The 18,126-nt window shown below is 39.9% G+C and overlaps 1 pseudogene; it reads right to left on the bottom strand.

Annotated features, from left to right (window-relative positions):
* Positions 1 to 226: 226 nt before the first annotated feature.
* The window catches only part of LOC136388412 (E3 ubiquitin-protein ligase HACE1-like), a 91,868-nt pseudogene continuing 73,968 nt past the window's right edge, over positions 227 to 18,126 (bottom strand).

Genomic DNA, 18,126 nt, shown 5'->3' with positions numbered 1-18,126 from the left:
ATTTTTAAAAATGAATGCCACTGTGATTTCAGTTTTCTAATTCTTCAAAACTGAGAAAACATAAAAGGGAAAAGGGGTCAGGAGAGACAACCTGATCCTTTATGAATTTTAAACATCAGTGCTGCCTATGGGCTGCGTTTAGGCTGCTTTTCTGTTGACAGTTTCCTAAATTACTTCTGCCACTCTGAATTGCGCATCAGCAGTCAGATGAGTTTCCCAGACTTCATTATGCTATTGTGTAACCATAGCTGCCACAATGTAGTACCACAGGAAGTCTGTCTTTGAGTATTTCTTTACTTGGGTATTCAGGTAACTTGAGCATGTTGATGCTTTAAAAGAAAAATAAACCATCATTAAATAGGAAATCTATGAAACTTCTGATTGTTTTGTCTAGCAGTGAAAACACTATGTAAATTAACATAAAGCCACCATCTCAAATTTGCATTCAAATTGGAAAACCCTGGAGAGTAGTATTTAAAAAGTAAAAATGAAAACAAAAATCCTGCTGCACTGCAGTTTTCTTTAGCATTCAAATGCAGTGGAAGAAAATAAGTTCCTTGAGCCAAAAATAAATTAGCAAGAGCAATTCAGTTTGAAATGATCGTAAAACTCAGTGATACTACAACAATTTAACTTTAGTGATAGTTGAACTATAGGCAATTAAATTTTAGGTAGTTTTCTCAAACATATTCTCTACCAAGAAAAGGGGAAGCAAGAAACTTTGTAGCTATTTATTTATCAATAAATCCAAAATGCTGGCAGAAATCACTGTTCAGGTTTTCCTCTCCTTGTAGCAATAATGTAGACCCTTTTTTTAAAAGTGAGAAGTGGGAAGGCAGAGAGACAGACTCCCTCATATGCCCCAACCAGGATGCACCTGGCAAGCCCCCTACCTGGTAATACTCTGCCCATCGGGAACCATTGCTCCATTGCTCAGCAACTGAGCTATTTTAGTGCCTGAGGCAAGGCCATTAAGCCATTCTCAGCACCCAGGGCAAACTTGCTCCAACTGAGCCATGGCTTTGGGAGAGCAAGAGAGAGATAGAGAGAGAGAAGAGAGAGGGGAAGGGATAGAGAAGAAGATGGTCACTTCTCCTGTGTGCCTTGACCAGGAATTGAACCAGGGACATCCACACACCAGGCCAATGCTCTACCACTGAGCCAAATGGTCAGTGCCTAATGTAGACTTTTGATCATTCAAAATTAATCAAAAATTCAAAATGCATTTAAATTAAAAAGTTTAACATACCATGTGCTTGAAGTCAGAAGATTTAGAATGTATGGCACAGCAGCGATTGTAAAATTCTGCGATCTGCTTCTGCCCATGATATTAGCAAATCCACCACCCTGGAACTAACAGTTCGTTGTTAGATTCAGGGAGTACTGGGGCTGCCAAAGAGTGTAACTATGGAAGGAACAGTAAGTGCTGATATGGCTCCTGTGAGACTGGGAACAAAGAAGATCAGAGACCCTTATCAGAAGTTTAGGTTTGAAATTCGCCACTAAGCTAAAACTGGCCCCTGTTGCTATGCCGGCCCCTGTTGCTATGCTGCGTGCGACCTCCCTAGCCAATAGCTAAACTGCCACATTTGCTTCTGTATTATGCTTGCTCACTTAGGATATATAAGAGCCTGGCTGTAAGCTCCAGGTGCGGCTCCCATTTGCAGCTCCTTGTGAGCACCGTGTCTCTGGACATCTCGGGAGTTCGCCCCTGCACAGGTTAAACTGGCCAATAAAGTAACATCTTAACTCCTGAAAGTCTCCGACGTTTGTTCTCATACCCGGTGGATGCTACATTCGTATCTTAATAAGTTTCTAAAATTTATGTTTTTTTAGTTTTCTCACTTTTAGTTTTAAAAATGGCACTGGGAAGCACCAGGTATATTGTCTGTGAAATTGCAAATTTCCTTCCTACTTGGGAAGGGCCATTGTTTGCTGGAGGAGGGGTTTTCATGCCAGAAAAGTTTTAAAAGGAAGAAGAAGAAGAGGGAAAGAGAAGGAAGCCATGATGGCAGGGAAAGAAGAAGCCAGTTTGTGCAGAGAGAGAGATGTGCAGATGGAGAACCAAAGGTGAGGGGCTTTGAGACTGGTGGGGCCTTTGATTCTAGAAAAAACTGGAGAAGATTCTCCTGGTTGTGGAACCGGAGAATGAATGTGTCAGGGCTTTGTGAGCTCAGAGTGAAAGGAAAGCATTTTTCCCTGTGTGTGTTTGCTCATCAGCCAGTACAAGACCTGAGTAAAGAAATGGCCCACCATTTTTTGGCTCCACTGTTTCTTTACCATCTGCCCAAATCTAATGGCAACCTGAATGTGCGTGGCTGTGACAACCACGACTATTGGCCATACAAAGTTGTAATCACAAAAGGAAAATGTTTGTCATAGATATATTTCAAATTCTAAATTAGGGTAAGAATATATTCAACTCTAGATCACTGACAAAATAACATTTTTGTATCTGAAACACTCCAATTAGCAAGCTCCCATGGAGTTATCCCTCTTCATTTCTATGAGCTACTACTATGCTTTCAATTGGCCACATCACATAGCTCCACTACTGCATTTAGCATACTGCATGTAGAATTATTTTCTTTTATGTGTCTTCCTACTAAACTGGGACTAATTTGAGGGCCTAAGTATGTCATATCTGTACTTGTAACCATGGGGTTAGCAAAATTCCTGGTATCTAGTAGACAGTTATTAAATATTGGCTAAGTTGGCCCTGGCCAGTTGGTTCAGTGGTAGAACATCAGCCAGCATATGGATGTCCTAGGTTCAATTCCCAGTCAGGGCACACAGTAGAAGCTACCATCTGCTTCTCCACCCTCCTCCTCTCATTCTCTCTCTCTGTCTCTCTCTTCCCCTCCCGCAGTGTAAAGCCAGTATTCACGGCCACCATCACATCTGCCTGGCCCATGCAGGTTCGCATTAGATTCGGACAGATAGTAATGAAACAATGGAGCCAAGAACTGGTGGGCCATTACCTTTAATCCTAGCTTGCACCTGGCGGGCAAGTAAAAACACAAGCTGGGCTCCAAAACCCACTCATTCAGTGCTCACAAAGCTACTGATTTATACAAGTTTCCTAGAATCAAAGGTTTCTAGCTCACTAGCCTTATTCACCTCTGTTCCCCAAACTGGCTTCTCCTTTATCACTCTGCCATCTTGGCTGCTTCTCCTGGCCTACTCCACGTTGCCTCTCTCTGCTCTCCTCTCTGCTCTCTCCTCTAATGCTAATCTCAGGGACTGAGAGAGAGTAAGCTCCCGGTCTGCCCCACTTTATAGTGTAGAAATCCAAACCTTTAATCCAATATACAACAAGGAAGTCTCTGATACAAAGTCGCTTATCTGGCATAATGGGATGCCTCATGAGAGTGCACCACCCCACATCAAAAAGAGTGGGAAAGGCTTAGTCCCAAAACCAAGCCCCAGGATACAAGGATCCTGCCTGCCCACAGCCCATCCCAACACATATTAATATAATCACGCCCATCCCAAGCAAGAAGGACAACCAATACCATCACCTGGGCGATGGGCTTCCACATGGGCAGCGCCATCTTTAACAAAGTGAGCATAATATATTTTATCTGCCCAACATGCAGCCATGGCTTGGATGGAGCAAGTTTCCCCTAGGTGCTGAGGATAGCTCAATGGCCTTACCTTAGGTACTAAAATAGCTTGGTTGCTCAGCAATGAAGCAACAGCCCCATATGGGCAGAGCATACCTGGTAGGGGGCTTGCCAGGTGGATCCCAGTTAGGGCGCATGCGGGAATCTGTCTCTCTGCCTCCCTGCTCCTCACTTAAGAAAAAAAAAATTGCTAAATACATGAATGTCTGCTTGATTAAAGCAATAGAGGCTCTTACAAATAATCCAAATAATGTTCCTGTTTGAAAAATATCTAGGTTAAAGGGATTTTGTTTTGTTTTTCACGGAGGAAAAACTAGGAAATTCTTTACATGTCTCTTTCCAGGGATTCACAACATTAGATGCATTTCTTTTTTTAAATGACACCTAACATAATAAAACCACAGAAAGGCTAACACAACACATAAATATTAGAAAACTTGATCTTGGGTATCTGGCTGTAGAGGATGTAATTACCACTTCTGAAATTCTATTGTTAACATTTGAAAAAAAAATTAGTATTTCAAATTAGCCTTTGTATATATATCATAATTAATCACACTGATCCTGGAATAAATTTTGTTTTTAAAATAAGTAGTAGTGCTTTTTGGATAAATTAGAATGATGATAAACATTTAATGTATAAGTATTAAATATTAAATGCATATGCATATGCATACTCAAAGGCAGTAGATTAATATTAAAAATATTTTCTAACATGATTCATAGTACAAAGCATTATTCAGTTCATTTAAAAAAAAAACTGTTGATGTCACCCCATTAAAAAAATAAAATTATATAAAAAAAAAAAAAAAAACTGTTGAAACTCAAATTACCAAAATAATCTTGAAAAAGAACAGGGTCAGGGGGCTCACTGTTCCTGATTTCAAAACTTAAACTACAAAGCTACAGTATCAAAACAGTGTGGCACTGGCATAAAAACAGAAACACAGACCAATGGAAAAGAACAGAGAACCCAAAATTAAACTCTCCTCACATATACAGCCAAATGAGTTTCAACAACTGTGCTAAGAACATTCAATGGGGAAAAGTCAGTCTTTTCAACAAATTGTGCTGGGAAAACTGGATATCCACCACAAAAATATGAAGGTAGACTCTTATCTAATACCATTTACAAATATTAACTCAAAATGAATCAAAGACCTAAACTTCAGAGATAAAACTACAAAATTCTAAAAGAAAATAGGAAAAGCTTCACGACACTGAATTTGGCAATGATTTCTTGAATATGACACTAAAAGCACAGGCAACAGAAGACAAATAGATTAACTGAACTTTATCCAAATTAAAACTTATATGCCAAAGATAGCAGAAACAGAGGGAAAAGGTAACACACAAAATGGGTGAAAATATTTACAAATCATAAGTCATAAGCAATTGATATCCAAAAACTACACAGAACTCCAATTCAACAACAGCAACAACAACAAAAAACAATTAAAAATAGTAAAGGACTTGCTTGAATTGACATTTCTCCAAAGAAGATACACAACAGCCTATAAGCACATGAAAAGATGCTTAATCAAAAAATCTCTTATTAGGGAAATGAAAATCAAAACCACAATGAGATAACGACTTCATACAAATTAGGATAATTTTTTTAAGATTTTATTTATTGCCTGACCAGGCGGTGGCACAGTGGATAGAGCATCAGCCTGGGACATGGAGGACCCAGGTTCAAAGCTCCGAGGTCACCAGCTTGAGCACTGGCTCATCTGGCTTGAGCAGGAGCTCACCAGCTTGAGTGCAAGGTCATTGGCTTGAGCATGGGATCATATACATGACCCCATGGTCACTGGCTTGAGCCCAAGGTCACTGGCTTGAGCAAGGGGTCACTCACTCTGTTGTAGCCCCCATCCCTGGTCAAGGCACACATGAGCAAACAATCAATGAACAACTAAGGGGACTAAGAAGCCACAACAAAGAATTGATGCTTCTCGCCTGACCAGGCAGTGGCGCAGTGGATAGAGAGTCGGACTGGGATGTGGAGGACCCAGGTTCGAGACCGTGAGGTCACCAGCTTGAGCGCGGGCTCATCTGGTTTGGAAAAAAAAATAAAAATAAAAAAGCTCACCAGCTTGAGCCCAAGGTCACTGGCTCGAGCAAAGGGTTACTCGGTCAGCTGTAGCACCACGGTCAAGGCACATATGAAAAAGCAATCAATGAACAACTAAGGTGTTGCAACAAAAAACTGATAATTAATGCTTCTCATCTCTTTCCGTTCCTGTCTGTCTGTCCCTATCTGTCCCTCTCTCTATCTGTCACTCTGTCTCTATCACCAAATAATATATTTTTTTTATTCATTTTAGAGAGAAGAGAGAGAGAGAGAAGCGGGGAAGAGCAGGAAACATCAACTCCCATATGTGCCTTGACCAGGAAAGTCAGCGTTTCGAATCTCCAATCTCAGCGTTCCAGGTCTGCTTTATCCACTGTGCCACCAAAGGTCAGGCCTAGGGTGAGTTTTAAGAAAACAAACAAAAAATAAAACCCACCAACCCCCACCACGAAAGAAAGAAAGAAAAGAAAGAAAGAGAGAGAGAAGAGAAGAGAAGAGAAGAGAAGAGAAGAGAAGAGAAGAGAAGAGAAGAGAAGGGAAGAGAAGAGAAGAGTAAAGAAAAGAAAAGAAAAAAGAATTGAAAGGACATGCAGAAACTGGAACCCTCATGCACTATTGGTGGGGATGGATAATGATGCAGCCACTGTAGAAAACAGTCTAGCAGTTTCTCAAAATAATGAAACAGAGACTTACAGTATATATCCAAAAGAACTGAAAGCAGAGAATCAAAGAGATATTTGAACACCCCTGTTCATAACATCATTCCTCACAACAGCCGAAAGGTGAAACAACCCAGTGACCATCCGTCTATGAATAAAGAGATAAACAAAATGTGATATGCACACAATGAAATATTATTTAGCCTTAAAAAGGAAGAAAATTCTGACATATGCCACAATACACATGAACCTTGAGGACATGTGGTAAGTGAAATAAGCCAGTCACAAAAAGACAAATAATGTATGGTTTCACTTATACAAGGTACTTAGAATAGTCAAATTCAGAGAGACAGACAGGAGAAGGTGGTTGTCAGGGGCTGGAGGAGTAGGAATGAATAGTTAGTGTTTAATGGGTACAGTTTCAACTGAGGAAGACAAAAAATTTTAGGAGAAGGATGGTGGTGATGGTTGCACAGTGCAAAAGTACTTAATGTCATAGAATTGTACACTTTAAAATGGTAAATGTTATGTATTTTTTAGCACACACACTATAAAAGTTGTTGAAAATGTACCAAATTTTTCTATTTGAAGTCACGGATGTGTATATATATATTCACAGAGAAAAAAAAGCAACCCACTATAAATGAATCTCTAAAAACAGCAGTTTTCTTCTCTAGCTGGGAAGTAGTTTGGTCATTATTAAATGTTTTCATGATAAAATGTCTGAGCTTATGTTAGAGATATAAATGAATATTAAAAGTATGCCTGAATCTTACTAATAAAATGTTATTGCATGAACAATTCCTACTTAGGGCAAAAGAATATCTAAAGAAGATCTGAATATGTCTGTAAACCAAAAAAAATTCAACATTAGTTAATCTATACATGTTAACCTTGCCTAAAAAAAAATAACAAAGGCAACCAAAAATGAAAAGGTATAAAAAAACAAGCTGTTCTCAACTTCCTATAGAGGCAAAATTTAAAAACACATATACCACTCTATCAGGACAAGGTGAGGAAATAAGTCTTGACACTGGTTTTTACACAAATTACAACACAGTATTTCAGTAACAAGATATCAATCTGATATCTTCATGTAACTAAATTTTGAAATGTAAGCTTTTAAAAAATCAAAGATTCCCCAATTTTAATACCTAAATTGAAATTGTTCTGTAAAGTGATATTCACAAACAATCCCCAAAACCTTACTCCTCTTCTTTAAACTACAAATAAATATAACTGGGCTCTATACTTGAATAATCAGTGGATCTTATGCTAAGATCATTACTCATCAAACTGAAGCATGTATGAGAAAAATAAATAGTCTGGCAAATATTATGACACCTGGGTTAGACAATGTAAAATTACAGTTAATAAAAAAAATAATATACAATTGCCCATTGGTCTCTGCAGGGGATTGGTTCCAGGATCCTCAGATGATACCAAAATCCACTAATGCTCACATCCCTTATTTGAATTGATGCAGTATTTGCATATAACCTACACATATTCTTTCATATACTTGAAATCATCTCTAAGATTCCAAGATGGTGATGGAGTAGGCAGGCATTCCAACTGTCACCTCCCAGGAAGAACTGAATTACAACTTAATATAAGAACAATCATCTTGGCCCTGGCTGGTTGGCTCAGTGGTAGAGCATCAGCACAGCGTATGGAAGTCCCAGGTTTGATTCCCAGCTAGAGCACACAGGCAAGGCGCCCATCTGCTTCTCCACCCTTTCCCCTCTCCCTTCTCTCTATCTCTCTCTTCCCCTCCCACAGCCAAGGCTCCATTAAAGCAAAGTTGGCCCGGGCACTGAAGATGGCATCATGACCTCTGCCTCAGGCAATAGAATGGCTCCAGTTGCAAAAGAGCAATGCCCCAGATGGGCCAAGCATCACCCCCTAGTGGGCATGCCGGGTAGATCCTGGTTGGGTGCATGTGGGAGTCTGTCTCTCAGCCTCCCTGATTCTCACTTCAGAAAAATGCAAAAAAAAAAAATAATAATAACAATCATCTTGAAAAACCAACTCTGAACTAAATGAAGAGGAGTCTATAACCAAGGATCACAGAAGCCACACCAAGACTGGAAGGAAGGGTGGAGATGCAGAAAGGGCTGCCCTGCTCCCAGGAGCTAGTGGCAGAGGGTCCAGAGGGACTCTCACTATAGGGAGGGTCACCCTAAGAGAGGAGGGTCCTCAGCCTGAGGCTGGGTGCCCCAACCTAGAGCCCCAGAGACTAAAAGAGGTGCCCACATAGCATCTGGCAGTAAAAAGAGCCAAAGTTTTTGTCTGCGAGAAAAAAACAAGAGCTCTCAGAGATGCAGGCTCTGTCTTAAAGGGCCAGCACAGAGAATCTCATTCACAACCACTTCATCAGGGTTTTGACAGAAGCAGAGCTGAGAGGACTAGAGTTGAGTAGTAGAATGTGAAATTGATGGTCCAGGGAGAGACACTGTGGGGACAGCCATAGGATCCCCTGTGCTGAGTCACTCTTTAATACTGTAGTTGCCATCTTTCTCAGATGGAGCAGTCCCCTACATATGTCATCAGCCTGGGAGAAAGCAACTGCCCCACCCTTGGGAGCCTCTTCTGCCCGCCCTATGAAGACCAGCCTGTTCTGAGAAGTCAGCCGGGAAGCAGGGGGTGCATCAGTGACTCAGTTTTCTGGCATTGGAGGTGGAGCTTTCCCACATGTTCCAGAGACTATAACTAGTAGTTCAGCCTCATGGGAGACTTAGTAGAAACTGTCTGGACTATAGGCAGACCACATCTCTGGGTCTCAGAGGTCACACCCACCACACTCCTGGTGGCCACACACTCCTGAGGTCTGTAAAAAACGTCTGGACAGACTGATACCTGGGGCCAAGGGGCGGAGCCATACCCACCACCCTTCCTAATTCTTGAACTGCCCCGGGCTCTAGACTCTACCAGAGGTTTTTTCGGTGGCAAAACCCAACAAGCAGCCAGAGGCTACAGGAGGCAAGGTTCAGGGAACCTTGGCCTTTTGTGGACCTTCTGCCAGGCCCAGAGTGGGTAAAAGTCAGCCTAGGTGTGCAGCTTGGTATTTGCATGTGCACATGGGCCCAGCAAAGGCAGCCACAAGCCCTGGATTGCTTGTAGCTCCAAGAATGTTGCTGAGGGCCAGACATGGGCAATGTCCCCAACTGGTTTGTGCCAGGTTCCCTCCAGGGAGGTCCAGGGCCAGCACATCCAGTGATCATCTGCAGAAAGCATTGGTTCAGGACCTAACAACCCTTCCGGGTAGTGTGTCTTAAGGAAGGGTTCCTCACACCTGGCCCAGCTGAGGCAAGTTCCAGTCTCTGTGATCAGCACCAGCACAGCAGCTCATGTGCATTGGATAGGGTGGAGCTTCAGTCAGCTGGCCCAGGTGCTAGATATCCTGCCTCACTGGGCTAGGTTCCACAGAGGAAAGGGAAAGAGGCTTGGAGCACAGACATTTAAAGTGTGGGGCCCTGTCAGTCTATTGTTGGGTCTGGTTGAGGAGCTTCACCACTTTCTGGGGGGACACAGTCAGCCCCAGAGGAGGATTCTCTCAGTCTTTCTCCCTGAGATCAGGGACTCACCAGCTGGAAGAACTTTTGCAGAGAGAACTGTTAGCCCCACTCAATCTGAACCTGCTGCTCATCTGGCTGGGGAGAAATAGAATTGGAGTATGCAGCAGCGTCTGAGGAATTAGGCTCTGGAGTAGGGGCTTTTCCCCTGTACTGAGCTCCTGATCAAGTAGGAGGTCCCACCAACACTGTATTCCCAATCTCAGCTGCCCTAACCCATCAAGCTAGCAACATGTAGAGGGGTTGGTGGGATGAAGCCATTCTGAGCCCACACAAGTCTTTATACAGAAGATTCTGTGGGAAGACCTGTAAGAGGAGGCAGAGCAGCTGAAAAGTGGAGGCAAATCTTATGAAGCTTGGGTCTTTTATGGAGCTGCTGTATCTCTATGCAGGAGGACTGATCCTTATACATAGTTGGCCCCTCCCACACTACCCAGGCACAGAAAACACAGACACAAACAGCAAAGAGAGCAGAAGCTCCAGACAGGTAGCCCATGGAAGGTTACAAACAACAAAACAACAGCTGATGCCAACCCAAGAAGACCCAAAACAAACACAACCAGTAGTTGGTGGCCACCAGATAGCACCAATGCTAGACTCAGCTTGCTACACAAGCAGCACGCCCAAAGGAGGAGTCCTGCAGGCACCAGACACTGGAGAATAAATATGGCCAACAGGACAGACACCGCACAGTGTCTAATACACATGATCAAGGTTGACCCTTGGAACCAGCCACCCTGAAGGGATAACCGCACCTACAAAAGGACCAACTACATTCAATACTCACATACAATAGGAGGGTAAATGTTACCCTCAAGAAGCATTTCTAGAACAAGGAACTCAGGTGGCCTGAATGGAGGTCAGTACCACTGAGCCCATCTTCCTCATAAAGACACCACAACAAATTTCAAAGTCAGATAGTGCTACCTAATACACAGATACAAAGGGCCAGCAAAGAAATACAACCCAAATGAATCAACAAGAGAAATCCCCCCCTAAAAAAAACTAAATGAATTGGAAGTAACCAAACTACCAGATGCAGAGTTTAAAATAATGATTTTTAGGATGCTCAAGGATCTTAGAGCAACAGTTGATGGACATAATAGCACCTAAATAAAGAGATAGCAAGCATCAAAAGCACATTGTAATCATAATAAAGAATCAGTCAGAAATGACAAATACAATATCAGAAATGAAGACTGTACTAGAAGGAATCAACAGCAGGCTAGAAGAAGCAAAGGACTGAATCAGTAATTTAGAAGACAAGATAAACTTAAGCACAAAAATAGAGTAGCAAAATAAAAAGAGGCTCAAAAAGACTGAGGAAACTCTAAGAGACCTTTATGACAACATGAAGAGAAACAACATCTGCATCATAGGGGTTCCGGAAGGAGAAGAGAATGAACAAGGGATAGAGAACCTGTTTGAAGAAATCATAGCTGAAAATATCCCTAAATTGATGAGGAAAAAGTCACACAAATTCAAGAAGCACAGAGAGTCCCATGAAAGAGGAATCCAAGGAGGCCTACACCAAGACACATCATAATAAAAATGCCAAAGTTAAGAGATAAAGAAAGAATACTAAAGGCTGCAAGAGAAAAGCAGTAATTAACTGCTACCCACATAGGAGCCCCCATAAAAATGACATGACTTCTCAACAGAAACATTTGAGGCAAGAAGAAATTGGCAAGAAATATTCAAAGTGATGCAAAATAAGAACCTACAACCAAGACTACTTTATCCAGCAAGGCTATCATTTAAAATTGAAGGAGAAATAAAAAGTTTCCCAGGAATTCATTAAACCAAACCAGTACTGCAAGAAATGTTAAGGGGCCTGCTGTAAAAAGAGCAAAGGAAAAGAAAAAGAAATCAAGAAAAAAACGAATGTAGATTTAAAGAATGAAATGATAATAAATAAGTACATATCAATAATAACCTTAAATGTAAATGGATTAAATGCTCCAATCAAAAGACATAGGGTAGCTGCATTGATAAGAAAACAGGACCCATACATATGCTGTCTACAAGAGACACACCTCAGAACAAAAGATACACATAAACTGAAAGTGAAGGGATGGAAAAAAGTATTTCATGCCAATGGAAATGAAGAAAAAGCTGAGATAGCAATACTTATATCTGACAAAATAGACTTTAAAACAAAGGGTACAGTAAGGGATAAAGAAGATCACTACACAATGATAAACAGAGCAATCCATCAGGAGGATATAACCATTGTAAATATTTATGCGCCTAAAATAGGAGCACCTAAATATATAACACAGATTTTGATGGACATAATGGGCAAGACTGACAGCAATACTATAATAGTAGGGGATTTTAATACCCCACAACATCAATGGATAGATCCTCCAGACAAAAGATTAACAAAGAAACAGCGGCCTTAAATGACACACTAAATCAACTGGATTTAATATCTTCAGAACCATTCATCCCAAAGCAGCAAAATATACATTCTTTTCAAGTGCTCATGGTAGATTTCATGGATAGATCACATGTTAGGACACAAAGCAAATCTCAATATATTTAAGAAGACTGCAATCATATCAAGCATCTTCTCTGATCAAAGTGACATGAAACTAGAAATCAACTACAATAGTAAAACTGAAAAACATTCAAACACTTGGAGGCTAAATAGCATGTTATTAAATAACAAATGGGTTAACAATGAGATCAAGGAAGAAATCAAAAATTTCAACAAACCATAAGTGCTGGCGAGGGTGTGGAGAAAAGGAAACCCTCCTGCACTGCCGGTGGAAATGCAGACTTGTGCAGCCACTGTGGAAAACAGTATGGAGATTCCTCAAAATATTAAAAATGGAACTGCCTTTTGACCCAACTATCCCACTTTTAGAAATATATCCTAAGAATCCCAAAACACTGATTCAAAAGAAGATATGTACCCCTGTGTTTATTGCAGCATTGTCTACAATAGCCAAGATCTGGAAACAGCCCAAGTGTCCATCAGCGGATGAATAGATAAAAAAAAGCTGTTGTACATATACACAATGAAATACTAAACAGCCAAGAAAAAGAAGGAAATCTTACTTTTTGCAATGGCATGGATGGACCTGGAGATTATTATACTAAGTGAAATAAGCAAGGAAGAAAAAGACAAATATCATATGATCTCACTTATATGTGGAATAGAAGAACAAGGTGAACTGAGGAATGGAACAGAGGCAGAGGAGGGGTCACGGAAAGCAAAGAACAGCTGTCAGAGGGGAAGAGCATGAAGGGACGGGATCAGAGAAGGTGAAGGGATTAGTGAAATTATATATACATAACACATAGATACAGATAACAGGACAGCAAATCCCAGAGGGGGGGAGGGGTGTAATGGGTAGCACATTGTTAGGGGTTGAAGGTGTTATAGTGAGTGGGACACTTGAATCTATGTTAACATAATAAATTTAAAATTAATTAAAAAATACATTTAAAAAATCACCTCTAGATTATTTATAATACCTAATACAATATGAATGTTACATAAATAGTTGTTATGCTGTTTAGGAAATAATGACAAGAAAAAAAGTCTGTATATCTTCAGTATAGACACAACCAGCAGCAATTATAGGCCTAATTACATAGTACACATCAGCAACCTAACTTTTCTTCAATTTACAATCTGAGTATGGTTCAATCTACAGGTACAGAAGCTGACTGTACTTCTATTTCATACACAGAGAAATCAAGCCTAAGTAGTACAATTAAGACAATTTTATATATTATGCTAAGTGAAGTAAGCCAGGCAGAGAAAGACCAATATCATATGATCTCACTTATAGGGGAATCTAATGAACACAGTAAACTGAGGAACGGACCGTGCAGGGGTTCCCAAACTTTTTACACAGAGGGCCAAGTCACTGTCCCTCAGACCATTGGAGGGCCGCCACATACAGTGCTCCTCTCACTGACCACCAATGAAAGAGGTGGCCCTTCCGGAAGTGCGGTGGGGGGCCGGATAAATGGCCTCAGGGGGCTGCATGCGGCCCGCAGGCAGTAGTTTGGGGACGCCTGGAATAGAGGCAGAGGTGGGGTCACAGGGAGCAGAGGGACAGCTGTCAAAGGGAAGGAGGATGACGGGACGGGATCAGAGAAGGTGAAGGGATTAGTGAAACTACACATACATAACACATAGACACAGATAACAGGACAGCAAATCCCAGAGGAAAGAGGGAAGGGAGTTTGGGGGAGGGGCAAAGTGGGGTAATAGGAGACAAGGGGGTGGGGGTGAAAGAGTTATATTGAGTGGGACACTTGAATCCATGTTAACACAATAAATTAAAATTAATTTTAAAAATTTTTTAAAGTTTTATAGATCAAGAATATATTATCACTACCATAAAAATATTTTAAAAGTACATGTTATGCTGATTCAACAATTGAACACATTTAACTTTTCAGTAAGATTGCACTAACTTACATATGGTCATGGAGAAACACGTTTCAGCTTCTAAATATAAACCGATGGATAACCAGAATACTCCTTAAAAGTGCTAAAAAAAAAATGGTATGCCTATACTAATGCTGGGGTCTAATGTAAGGAAAGTTAAGGTTTAAAAGAAGTTAAGCCTTACTGTTTGAATTCAAAACAAGGACTCTATATAAACTAAGTGTTGAAAGGTGGATTCTTCAATATGAAGGTAAAGCTTACTTCTGTATTGTCTCCCCTCAGATTCCTTGGCTCCTACTCTTTACCCACATCCTTCACTTCAGTCTAAAAGGATGGACGTGCTATACTTCAGGGCCAGTTAAACAATAAGCAGTACAGTTCTTTCTAGCATTGCTAACAATAACTGTGCTATTGACACGAGAGGGTCACTGTGTATTACTAATCCAAGTGATTTTTAATTCTACAAGAGCAACAATTTTACAGACATTTTTCATACCAAAAATCTTGAGTAATTTTTTTCCGCATTTTAAGGACTCAAAGGCAGTGGCACAGTAGATAGAGAGTCGGCCTGGGATGCAGAGGACCCAGGTTCAAAACCCCAACGTCGCCAGCTTGAGCACGGGCTCATCAGCTTGAGCACAGGGTTGAGGCTTGAGCGTGAGATCATAGACATGACCCCATGGTGGCTGGCTTGAGCCCAAAGTCACTGGCTTGAGCCCAGAGGTCTCTGGCTTGAGCAAGGGGTCACTCACTCTGCTGTAGCCCCCAGTCAAGGCACATATGAGAAAGCAATCAATGAACAACTAAGGTGACACAACAAAATAAAATTGATGTGTCTAATCTCTCTCCCTTCCTGTCTGCCCGTCCCTGTCTGTCCCTCTCTCTGTCTCTCTGTCTGTTTCTCTTGCTAAAAAAAAAAAAAAATGATTCACACTAACCAATCACAGGGTAAGAGTGGGGTAATATAATAATGCATTAAATGGTGTCTAGATATAAACCACTTAGAAAAATAATAAAAGAGCATTTCACACAATCAACCAAGATAAGTCCAGTCAGTTTAAAATCAGAATGTAAAACAGACCCTATAAAAAGTTACAGAAAAAAATATATAAACATATATATAAAATCTTGAATACAGGAAAGGATTTATACAAACCATAAAGGAATGTACTGATAATCAACTTACAACATAGTTCAAAACTTCTGTTTTATAAGTTTTATAAATTAAATTTATAATTTATATTACATGAAAATCTCTATTTAACTTAATAAAGTTAAAAGGCAAGTAATAAACTGGGAAAAATTCTTTACATATGTCCCTAATATATAAAGAACATTTTAAACTGAATTTTTGAACATGACAGTAGAATAATGCACAGAAAATAAAGACAGGTAATTCACACTACTCAAAATAATTATATAAACAAGTTACATGAAATAAAAAAGGTTAGCTCCTTTATTGATAGAATAAAAGGCACAGGCCCTCTTATTCCCTGCTGATGTGAATACTGAGGCCTTCTGAAGGGTAAATGCGCAATACATATCAAGGCTATGAAAATGCATATACTTTTGTATATATAATACATTATATATAAGTAATGTAGGATATTGGCTCACCGAGTATACAGCACAAAAATTCCTTATTCAATGTTATTTAGAATTAGGAAAACTTAGCAATGAAAGACAGTATCCATTAAAGGACATCTATAAATCAATGAGCAGGCATCCATTTAAAAAATTAGGTCTATAAATGGAATATTTTTTAATGATATATTGCAAAATTCAAAAGTTATAAAACAGGGACAATGTTTTATTTTTTTTAATTTTTCCATTGATTTGAGAGAGAGAGGAAGGGAGAGAGAGAAGAAGGGAATGGTGAGAGAGAAAGAGAGAGAGGGAGAGAGAGAGAAAGCATCAACTTGTTGTTCTACTTAGCTGTTTCATTTAGTTGTGTATTCATTGACTGCTTCTCATTTGTGCCCTAACCAAGGATTGAACCCACAACCTTGGTGCATGGGACGATGTTTTATCTACTGAGCCACCCAGCCAGGGCTAGGACAATGTTTTAAAAAGCAAAAATTTATATATGTGAGAAATATTCTGGAAGAATAACCAAGATATTAACAGTGATTACCTTTAGTGATTAAGATTTGAGTGCTTTTTATATTTGAATTGTCTAACCTTCCTAGACAGAAAATTTAATTTTTGTTTAATTATTTTTTTTTATTTATTTATTTATTTATTACAGAGACAGAGAGTGAGTCAGAGAGAGGGATAGACAGGGACAGACAGACAGGAACAAAGAGAGATGAGAAGCATCAATCATTAGTTTTTCATTGCGTGTTGCAACACCTTAGTTGATCATTGATTGCTTTCTCATATGTGCCTAGACCGCGAGCCTTCAGCAGACCGAGTAACCCCTTGCTGGAGCCAGCAACCTTGGGTTCAAGCTGGTGGGCTTTTGCTCAAACCAGATGAGCCTGCGCTCAAGCTGGCAACCTCGGGGTCTCGAACCTGGGTCCTCCGCATCCCATTCCGACGCTCTATCCACTGCGCCACCGCCTGGTCAGGCTATTTTTATTAAATTACCTAAATCTCTGGGTATTTCTCAGCATGAAGTTTCATAACTTCAGTTTATAGTTTATGAATATTCATATTTTATTTATTCTTTAAAATAAAATATATAACATGACCATCTATTTGTTTATAATTATATAGTTAAAAGACTAAGAAAATAAAGCAAAATGGTAATAGTGTTATCTCTGTATAGTGGAATTACTTAACCCTTTGAGCAGTACAAACGTTCATGTACGTCCTCATGCCTCCTGACCATCCAGAGTATAATTGTACAAACATTTTTATTTTTAAAATGTGTAAGGCAACGTTAAAAAAGGCAAATGTATGTTCTTCTTATTTCCATAAGTTGGTTATCAAACAAACATGATTTTAAGTTAATAAAACTGTAACCAGAACTAATTTCATTTGTTGAAAAAACTCACTCCTGGGGGTCAGCAAGCATGAAAAAAACTCACTACTCAAACAGTTAATGGGATTTTCATTTTGTTCTATCTATATTCTCCATTATCCAAGCTTTTTATAATGGTTTACTACTTTTAAAATAAGACAATAGTGAACTTTAAATTACACACACACACACACACACACACACACACATATATATATATATATATATTTTTTTTTATGTAGTAATACCATTTATATAAATTAAAAAAATAGATGCTTGGAAAATTTAACACTGCAACTTGCCCAAACCTTTCCAGTCAGCACATTTTTTAAATTATTTTTATTAATATTTTAAATTTATTATGTTAATATGGATTCAAGTGTCCCACTCAATATAACAAACACCCTCACCCCCAACCACATGCCCCCATTATACTCCTTTGCCCCCTTATCTCTGACTCCCTCCTCCCTTTCCTTCTGAGATTTGCTGTCCTGTTATCTGTATCTATGTGTCATACATACATACACATATATACATTTTTTTGACAGAGAGAGAGAGAGACAGATAGGGACAGACATACACGGAGAGAAAGAAATGAGACACACCAATTTTTCATTGCAGTACCTTAGTTGTTCACTGATTGCTTTCTCATATGTGCCTTGACTGAAGGACGGGGCCCACAGCACAGCAAGTGACACCTTGCTCAAGACAGTGATCTTGGGCTCAAGCCAGCAACCATGGAGTCTTGTCTATGAATTCACACTCAAGCCAGCGACCCTGCACTCAAGCCAGCAACCCTGCGCTCAAGCTGGT

Source organism: Saccopteryx leptura, chromosome 1, assembly GCF_036850995.1.
Source record: "Saccopteryx leptura isolate mSacLep1 chromosome 1, mSacLep1_pri_phased_curated, whole genome shotgun sequence".
NCBI classification, from domain to species: domain Eukaryota; kingdom Metazoa; phylum Chordata; class Mammalia; order Chiroptera; family Emballonuridae; genus Saccopteryx; species Saccopteryx leptura.
This window is presented reverse-complemented; position numbering and strand designations above follow the sequence as displayed.